This window comes from Corvus hawaiiensis, chromosome 19, assembly GCF_020740725.1.
Source record: "Corvus hawaiiensis isolate bCorHaw1 chromosome 19, bCorHaw1.pri.cur, whole genome shotgun sequence".
In the NCBI taxonomy this organism is placed as follows: Eukaryota; Metazoa; Chordata; class Aves; order Passeriformes; family Corvidae; genus Corvus; species Corvus hawaiiensis.
The window spans coordinates 10689797-10699984 of record NC_063231.1 but is presented as its reverse complement, the minus strand read 5'-3'; positions in this window follow the sequence as shown (position 1 = coordinate 10699984).

Below are 10188 nucleotides of genomic sequence, written 5' to 3'. Positions count from 1 at the left end.
GAATTTAAAACCTAGAGGTTTGACAGGCTTTTTGCTTTCCCATGGGATGACTTCTGTTTCAGCTCCTGTAGCCTGGAAGCAGCACATTCTCAGCAGACTACCTGCACCTTGTTCTCAGCTGCTTATGACACAGTGCTGTTCCTCAGGATGCAATCCAAAGTTCTGCTGTGCTCCTAGGCCATGCCACTGACCCTAGCCCACCATGTCAAATGACTGGTTACTCAGTGCAATACTCCACGAACCTGCAGAAGAACACTTGTAACTTGTTTAGGAGTAGCTGTGCAAAATAACAGAAAATTACAAACTGCTAGGAAAGTCTTGCAACCCTTACCAGACGGTCATTGTTCATTCCAGAGTATCCTGGCATCAACATGGCACTGTCATGTAATCCTCCCAGCCCTCTTGCCTGCTTTTGGTACAAAGTTTGCTGTTTGCTCTTGCCCCAGCTCCACAGTCCCTGGTTCTTTGAGACTCAAAGCACAGTGGGCAGAGCACAGCAGCCCCTGCAAGGCTCTGCATGGAGCTGGCTTTAGCAGGATAACCCCTACCTTCACTGCACCAGCTCTTTCTGCTGGCAGTGCAGCTCTTTCCCATTTCATAAAGTGGAATTCACTTTTGGTTTGTGTTGGCTCTGACTCACAACAGGGTTGGCTGAACAGCAGGTGCCAGAGCCTGGCTTTCCCACCTGGCACCTGGAGTCCCCAGGTTGGCTGCATCCAGGACTATGGTGCCTGTGTTGGCATAACACACCATGCACGTAGGTCTGGTTTGGAGGGGAGGATCCTGAGAGCACGAGGGCAGGTTTGGGCTCAGGGCCTGCTGGCAGCAATGCAGCTCTGTGGAAAGCCTGTGGTACACTTTGAGCTCTGCCAATTGCATGCAATAAGAAATAAAGAGATTGAAAGAAATGCACGGCCATGGTCACAAACCCTCAGCTCGAGTTACTGCACAGAAGCTTGGCCTGTGCTGAGCCATGATGGTCCAGGGCAGCACGAGTGGGAGCACTGCAGTGCTGGGGATCCTCAGAGAAGCACACAGCCCTGTCCAGCATACCAGTCACAGAGCCTGCCATGCCACAGACCACATGCTGAGGCCCTGGTTCAGTCATCACCAGGCAAGGTGATCCACAGGAACCTGAACCACATCATATGGCACCAAATGGGGGGTAAAGACTGACTTTATCACCTGCCTGACCTTTAAGTGAGCAGCCAGGGGTGGACTGTGCACAGTGCCCACACCCATTGTACTGTGTTCTGACAGACACAGGGGATGCCCAACAAGCACAGAGGTACTGGCAAAGCCAGACCAAGGAGGGTAATTTATTAGGCTGCTGGAAAAATAACTTGACCATGAATGAGGGACTTGTGGTTCTTGTCTGCTGGATGAACTGATGGAGTCTTTGTCTGCAGCAGTGCTGGATGTGCATGGGGATGGCTTAAAAGACTGGGACTGTGCCAGGTGGCCTTCTTCCAGGAGCTAGCATGAGACTGACCCCCAAGGGTATGGGATTGCATTTAGTGGCAGCACTTTATAAGCTACCCAATACACCCTCAGTCCCCTGACCACTTGTTCCTGCCTGCTAACATTGCTGCTGTGTATCAGTCCAGCTGAATATGGAATCACAAGGGGGACCAACTTGGCTGGTTGATCCAACTGGAAAACTCTTCTGGGAAAGTGGTGATTTCTCCTCTGACAGCTTAACGTGCAACTTTTCACAAAGCAAGGTAAATTAAGCAGAAATGAGATGTAAAAAAAGCGGAATGAAAGAAATCCGCGCCAGAAAAAGAAAAAGGATCTTAAAAGGATGGGAATAAGTTGGGGAGGGAATTTGTGGTGCCTGGGAAGAGGAAAAGGGGCCTCTCAAACATTCCTGATGCTGAGGAACCACTCAGAAATGGAGACCTTCAGGCGGAAAGAGGTGAATACCCTCCTGGATGCAAAGGATTTGTGTTTCAATGCATGCTTTCAGCAAGCTGTTTGGAGCCTTGCAATACTCTGTGGTATCTCTCTCACTCTCGTGGGAATGGCTGAGAATAAAGCAGGCAGCCCCAAGCCCTGAGCTCAGGGACAGGTTCACACCGTCAGGCAGGACCTGCCCTAAGCACGGCTGGGCACTGCTGATGGCACTGAGGGCTGGCCCTGCACCCCCAGCAAACTCACAGCTCCCTCTGCCCTCACCTCCTGCGCTCCAAGGCCACACCAAATTGCCCCTCAGCCTTCACAAGAGCCATTGCTAGAGGAGGGGACAAGGCTGCAGGGAGCTTTGGAGGAGGCCCCTACCAGGAGGATCAGCCCCATCACGTGTCTCCTTTCATCCTCAATGTCAAAAGCCCAAAATAGCCCCGCTCTCCCAAGACTCCTGTGTGGGGTCGTGCCTGTTTGTGGGGATGATTTGCTTCCACTAATAGCGCCTGAAGACATTCCTGGGCGGGTAGGCTGCCTTCTATGTCGCAGTGCAACGTGCTGCCCTGGAGGAGCTGGATACTTGTGCTGTGTGCCAAGACAGCAGCTGCTATTCTTACCCCTGAGAGACTTGCTGCAGCACAGCTCCATTGCCAGCTCAAATGTTAAACATCAGAATGGGGCCCAGCACCGTGGCTGTGACCATTCCCTCCTGGGATGTGTTGTCCCATGGGCAACACAGCAGCTGCCCAGGTACTTCCAGCAGTCAGCCAGAGCTCCTTGGGGTGGATGGGGCATCCCCTCTCTTGTAAACCAACAAGTTAATGCAATGCCTGTGGACACAGAAGACCATCTTTTGCTTTGCAGATCAGCAAGAGGCCCCAGTCTGTGAATCCCTTCCCTGGTGAGGAAAGCAGAGGCAGGGCTTACTCCAGGAACAGCAGCATTGCAGAAAGTCTTGTCCTCTCTCTCAACCAAGGTGGAGCAGGAGCAGCCTGAACAGGTCCAGATCAAATAGAGTTGGGCCCCAATGCGTTATGTGTGAGCAGCTGAACTTGATATATTGTGACTCTTGTTGCAGAAAAAAATTGGTAAGAGAGAGTGTGGAAGGGTAACCACAGAACTGAGGTGGGGTTGAAACCGTGCTGGGAGTTCAGAAAGTCTCGTGGCCCTGAAAGCAAGATGGATGTGTGCAAGGAACAGAAATAAGTGATGATAGAGGATGTGGGAGTGGAAGAAATGACAACTCAGAACAGGTTTGAGGACAAAAGGTCAGAAGTCTGAGGGGAAACTGCTGAGAAACACTACAATGATAATCTGCAAACGACTAACTCATACCCCACTTCTGAAACTATTTGTAAAGCTTAATTTTAGTTTTGAAGAAATCATTTGCTGTATTTATTCTGTAGTTTCTGCTGAGAAGGTACAAGGCATGTCACTCATGCCCAGGTACGGTGCTGAGCAGAGCTGTGTGCACTGCAGAGAACAAATCCTCGGGCAGCATTTCCCAAACCCAGGAACACAAGCTGTACTGGGAGGACAGAGTGAAAATCCAGACCTTCCCAGAGGGCTGAAGAATTCAGGGACTACTCCCAGGTGGAGCCTGGGAGCCCCCAACATGGCCAGACCTCAGCTCCCCAGGCAGGGCAGGTAACTTGGGCTGGGGTCAGCAGCCTCAGGAGCTGCTTTTCTTCCTGGCAGAGGGTAGGGGGATGGAGGTGGTGCAGAGTAGCCCAAGTTTTGAGCTGCTGCTGTGGCCCACCCCACAGGGACCCGGCTTGTCACTCTTTGCGAGCCCACCCTGTGTGGCATATGTTTTATGAAGGATCATCCAAGAAAAAAACCTGGAGCTGTTCTGCTTTGCACAGCTGATTTGCCCTTGAGGAGTAGCAGGGGCTTGTATTCTTCCCTTGGCACATCAGATGAATGCAATGAGCAATTAAATAAATGTTTAGCCTGACCCACAAGGGAATATGTCTGCCAATATAAAAAAATGAAACTGTTGATAACCTTCGTAAGGATGCAAAAGGAACTTTTCTGCAAGAACAAGTTAGTTCAGAAATGTCACTAGAAAATTCTGCTACGTATCCTGTTGGCAACTTCACTGCAGTGAGCGTCACTCAGAAAATTCTGTGGTAATCCACTGGGTTGTCTTAGCCTTGAAAAGTCTAATTTTCAAAGTGAGCAGATTAATAGAAATTCCATACCAGTATATATCCATTTACAGCACTGAAATCTGCCCAGAAGTAGGATTTGTGCATCTGTCCCAAATGAGTGCCAACCAAGGAAGGTACCACCTCATTGCTGTCTTTTTTAGGATGCAGTTGCTGCTTGTGCTAATATTATGCACCTAATCCTAGTTCTCCTTCCCTCCCCCTTTTGCCACTTGCCGTCTTTTGACTTTGTCTTACCCGGAGGCGTCTTAGCCTGCCCACCCCACTCCCCTGTTCTGTAACTGGAGCTCCTCAGCTGCTGTGGTGGGTGACAGAAAGGACATCCTGAATGTCACCTCCTAGGCCAGCTCTTCCGCTGGTGTTTGCTGGGAACATGAGGAATCTGATTAAGAGCACAACTCTGATACTCAGTGAAGAGTTCTCCCCCCCAAATCAAAGTTTGCTGCTTTACCTGTCTCCCCAGTGCTCTGTGAGCTGGGCTGTGCCACTCTTGAGGCTCACCCACTGTCACTGAGAGGAACCCACCTTCAGACACATGCCCAAGCATAGCTGCTTGTCACCAAGTGGGTTCCCTGTGTGACATCATGTTGAGAGAGCTGATAACACACCAAATGCGTATGTAAACAGCGAACAGATGTGTGTAGATTCTACGTTATGGGATATCCACCGCAGTTTATCAGGGTCTGGGCACCAGTCACCCAGCAAGCTGCTTTGGTTGAAGTAGGGCAGAGTAATCACCAGTAGTGACCTGCCACGTACAGGAGTGACTTCTTTTCCCCTTAGCTGTAATGTGTGCTCAGAGAAGCAGCACGTCCATGCAGATCCTGCTCATTCCTGGTGCCCCCCATGGCCCTCAGCACATCTCAGCTCCTGGTCAGGGCATCAGGGACCCCGATCACCAGAGGAGGAGCTGCAATGACCTGTCCCCATGTACAAGGAGACACCTCTGTCTGTGTAAGGCACCTGAGCCTGCTCTCCAGGCCCTCGACCCACAGCAGGAGGTTTCCTACTGGAGCAGAAGCTGAGCAGCTCTGAGCTCTTTCCAGACTCCCAGGGCTCACTAGCAGGGTGTGCAAGGGGATTCCTGTTGTAGAGGATATCTGCTCTATCCCATGACCATTACAGGCTCCACATGGGGGTACAAATAGGTCACTGAGACCTGAGAAGGCCAAAGGCTTCTTGGGCTTCATATAGAGATAGCAGGAATGTGCTTATGCTTCTGTCTCCTATTACTAACAGGGACACACAGAACACATTGCCATTTTCAGTACAGTTTCCCACATGGAAGTCACTTGTTTTTGCTCCATTCACATTGCATTTTTCACCATCTTGAGGTGGTTTGTTCTCCAGAAGGCTTCACCTCCTGGGTGGAATGTCATGCAGAGGGTGGGTGCCTGGGGAGATTGGGGTGATGACAAATGTCTTGGGTGTAAGAGTCTGCCTGTTCCTTTGAATTCACCCAGTACAGCCATTCAGAGTCACACAGACCATGGAAGGGTTTGGGTTGAAGGGATCTTTCAAGACCACCTAATTCAATCTCCCTGACATGGGCAGGGACGTCATGCAATCTTATTTCTTTCAATGTTATATTATGGTCAGAAATAACCCACAGAGGTGATGTTAGTGCTGTTCACTGTATCATACACGTATTTTCTGAGAAATGGTGCCAGGCAACTCAGAATGAAAAAAACCACATTTGTACCACACCGCTGAATTCCTGTGATGGGCCTGGGGAAATGTTTACCAGCATGCAATTACCGCTGAGAATATGTCCAGCCTGTGGTAATAAGAGGAGTCCCCTGTACTCTGCCTGCCCTGCTGCTCCTCACCTGGTGGAACTCCTTCCTGATGTGATGTGATGCATTTTGCTGCCCCAGTGAGCTCCACAGATGTCTGACTCTGCCTGCAGGTCACGCTCCTCTTCAAGGACTGAAAGCAACCAAAGCCTGCTGCTGCTGAGGACATTTCAGCTGATGTTCATGAGAAGCAGTATTATGGATTTGGTGTTCTGGAGGGATATGCTTTGGTGAGCGGCACAAAATTAACTGTCTGGTAATTTAATGAAGTGAAATCAAAGATTTCACTGATGGCCATGGCTTCAGCTGCATGGGAGCGGCCACCTGGAGATGTCCCTGGCCAGAGGGGCCACCTGGAAACTTCCTCTTGGAGGGCCATCTGTCTTGGTTAGGGAACCACAGAGCAGATAGCCTGAGAGTAGCTCCCAGGAGTAAAGACTGCAAAGAAACATTCATTTTCCTTCTGCAAAACCTCCAGCCATACAGGCCATTCTTGTGGTTCCAGTTCATGAGCTTGATGAGTCTGAACAGGCAGGAGGGGGAGGTTCCCAGTGGCCAACACACAGCACTTGCAGGAACTTCCCCTTCCCCTCCCCAGCCTGGCTGCTGCTAAAAAGTGCCTTCTCAATCCTTATCTCTCAGTTAACTGCTGGAATGGGGAGAAGAAAATGCACATCTTAGAGGCTGGCAGAAGGGGAGCAGCTGTCTGATAGCTGTCTCAAGAAGGATCTATTTTCAGCACGACTGAATCCTTTCTCCTCCATGGGGAATGTGCACCTTGGCGACACTGCACTGCTGGATGGCTTCCAGCCTGCCTCTTCCCATTTATCTGTGCTGTGGTTTGCTTCTGGTCCCAGCGAAGTTCACCCTGCAGAGATGGAAATAGAATTATAGAATTGACAGAATATTAATGGTTCTCAGGAAACGCTGCATTCTTTTTTTTTTTTTTTTGCTTTGAGGTGCTTGCACTTCTTTGAACAGATTCCTTCCTGGACAGGTTTCTCCTTGCTGTGCCTGGATATAGGAAACATGGCAAAGTTTTCCCTGAAGTAATTTTTTGGGATCTAGAGAGTGAAACTACAGTGAAATCTTTCATTGTAATTTCAGATTAGAGACTGCTTCTTTGTAAGAAACCACTATAGCAGTGTCATATAAATGATACCCTGATGAGAGAGATGAGCTTTGGTTTATAAATTAAACCAAATCCAAAGCAGATGCTCAGTAGCTTAGACTGCTTTCCAGGGATGCTTATGACAGCTGACCAAACACTTCACTTTTCTTTTCATGAGCTTTATGTCATACACTACAACACTGAATGCTGGGTTATTTGCCCAACCTTTTTTTTGTACTTGCTCCTGTCTTCTTTTCCAGCCTCCACATAGTGGCTTTCCCCTGTAGACATTCACTAAGGGCTCATATACTACCCGTATTCACAACGTATGGTCTTACAGCTGCCATTGCTTTAGCCCTAATTTCCATCAAAAGGATACCTTAAAATAGCAACTCAAAACATTGAAGGAGAAGTTCCTGTTTTCTGTGTCTTATTTCGGTAATGCAAAAGAGGAAAAAAGGAAATGGGTATGAATTTAGAGCTTTCAAGTGAAAGCAGTTGATCTTTTAGCATTTTATCTTCTTTTTATAACTTAATTAGCAATACAGATAAACATGGCAGTAAGATTTGAGTCTCTGTGATTCTACAATTGCTGAGGCCCATGTACCATCAAGTGTTTTCTCTGGTAAGGACAATGTGCAGCTGAGTGCTGGTGAGGCAAAACCCTGAGGTCAGTCTGGGACCCAATAACGCAAAGCAAGCACGAAGCCCTGAACCTGGAGAGGAACAAGCCCAGGCACAAGTGAATGGTGGGTGCTGACCCGCTGAAAAACTGCTTTGCAAAAAAAGAACCTGGGGATTTGGGGGCCACCAAGTTGAACGTGAGCCAACCATGTGTCCTTTCTGTGAAGAAGGTGCCTGCATTAGGAGGAGTGGTGCAGCAGATAGAGGGAGGTGATCCTTGCCCTTGATTCAGCACTGAGGCCACACGTGGAGTGGTGTCCAGTGCTGAGCTCGCCAGTGTCAGACAGATATAGAGCTACTGGAGAGGGTCCAGAAAAGGGCCAGTAAGATGAATGAGAGATTGGAGCATCTCTGTCATAAGTGATGGCTGAAAGAACAGAGACTGTTCAGCCTGGAGAAGAGAATGACAGGTGAATTGTATCCATGGATATAAATACCTGAAGGAGCACAGAGGATGGAACCAGGCCCTTTTCAGTGGTGCCCAGTGACAAGACAAAAGGCAATGGGCACAGTCTGACACACAGCAGGTTCCCTGTGAAAATCTGGGAAGACTTTTTTTCCTGTAAGGGTGACTGAGCGCTGGCACAAATTTCCCAGAGCTGTTGTGAAATCTCCATCCTTGGAGATATTCAAAAGCCACCTGGATTGAAGCATCTCTTTCATTGCTGTGTCCTTCACAACCCTCTTCTGAGATTTGGGCCATTTTCAAAAAAGATTTTATGTTCTATCACTGGACTATGGGGACCTACTGACACTAAATTCAATCCCCAAATCACTGGTGATTATCAATACCTGGAGACACCTCAACTCACTGACTACTTCCCGTTCAAACCAGACCTTCCCTCGGCTGCCTGCCCGTGGGCCTCACTCCAGCCTCTTGCACAGCTGGGTCCACATCCCACACAGCTCAACAGCAAAAACCCAGAAGAGCTCTCTGGGTAGAAGGGCTTTGTTGTTGGCCACTGGAAAGGCAACATCCCCAAAGTCAGGTGATGTAGCCCAGCTATAGAATCACAGAATCATGGCTCTAGGTGGGGTGGGGTGTGGGGAGGGGCAATGCCTCGCCAACGTAAGGTCTGACCCTCCCTCCCCCCACATGCATCCCAAAATGTCTCAGGACATCCATCTTTTCAGTCTCTCACACCTGGTTAGCCAGGACTGATGATAAATGATGGAGAGTGGCTGGGCAAGTTCTTCTGACAGTTCCCTCAGTGGCCTCACAGAGAGTCTAAGCTCAAGTCGATGACTAATTCCTCCTGGATTGCAGGGAGTCCATTCTGCTCTCCCTCCCTGACTAACAGTTTAAGGGGTTGGTTGCCCTGAGGATAACCACTCTTTCTGTTGATGACTGAAGGAAAGAAGGCGTTAAGTACCTCAGTCTAAATCTGACAGGATTTAAATCAGCTCACATGACTGTGCTCTATTCCTAAAACAAGACCAGTCTCTCTCTCAAGCGCTACCAGCAAATCCCCTTCCCCCCCCCATCAGCATTGTACAGGCATGCCTGCCACCCCCAGTGCTCTGGTATACCCGTGGTGTTTTGGACTGTCTAAGTGTGCAAGATATTTGTGATTAAATGGAATTTCTGGACTGAGGATGTATCAGGTAGAGAGGATCTGGGACTGCATGCTGACATGATGCATTTGTGCAAATGTCCAATTATTTGTAAAGGTATGACTGAATAGAGGACTTTTCTAGCATCTGTAAGTAGGTGTGCTGGTTTTAGTTAGAAGGCATTTCAAGTCAGTTCTCCTTCCTAGGGTTACAGGCATTGGTTAAGGATAAGTTACGTTGCCAGCAAAAGCAGGGAGCATCTTGCTCACTGTCACTAACCTGCAGATCAGGAGTCAGCAGCTATAACCCATCACAAGGTTCACAAGAGCAGATTTTACAGAATCTCCCACTTATTTGCAATCTGAAGTGTGTGCAAAGAGGCACACAGGCACATGCCTCTGTGTGTGTGTGTGTGTGTGTGTGCAGACTTCCTGATACCCCTAAAGCTGCCTCACATCCGTCAGAGGCATCAGCTTAAAAGCCCAGGTAGAAACCAGCCTCTCCCTGCTGCAGTGTTTGGCTGACCACCCTGCTGTGCCTATCACCTTCCTCACCTCTTATACATCTGCACTTCTGCTTTCAGGGTTAAACCAATAAAGCTGCCAAAAGGTTTGAATAACTCTAATTTATCTTTTAACATCCTGTTTTATCTATTGTACTACTGAGATAGCTGCAGCACAGACATACCAAGCAATCCATCCCAGGTTGTGCAGTGAGTCGGTGGGAAAGGCAGCAATAAAATCCATAAGTCCTGAATCCAAGTTCTTTAAGTGCTTTGACTAGTCCAGATTCTCTTCTTAACACCCTTGGGAGATTGTTTATAGGAGATGTATTCATATAGCCACTAAGACATCAAAATTTTCTAATTATATCTAGTCATGTCAAATGACAATTATGCCCTTAGTTCAGTTTGCCAGACAATGCTTTACCAAATAGGGTTTGCCAAAATATTTTTGACCGAAGAAAG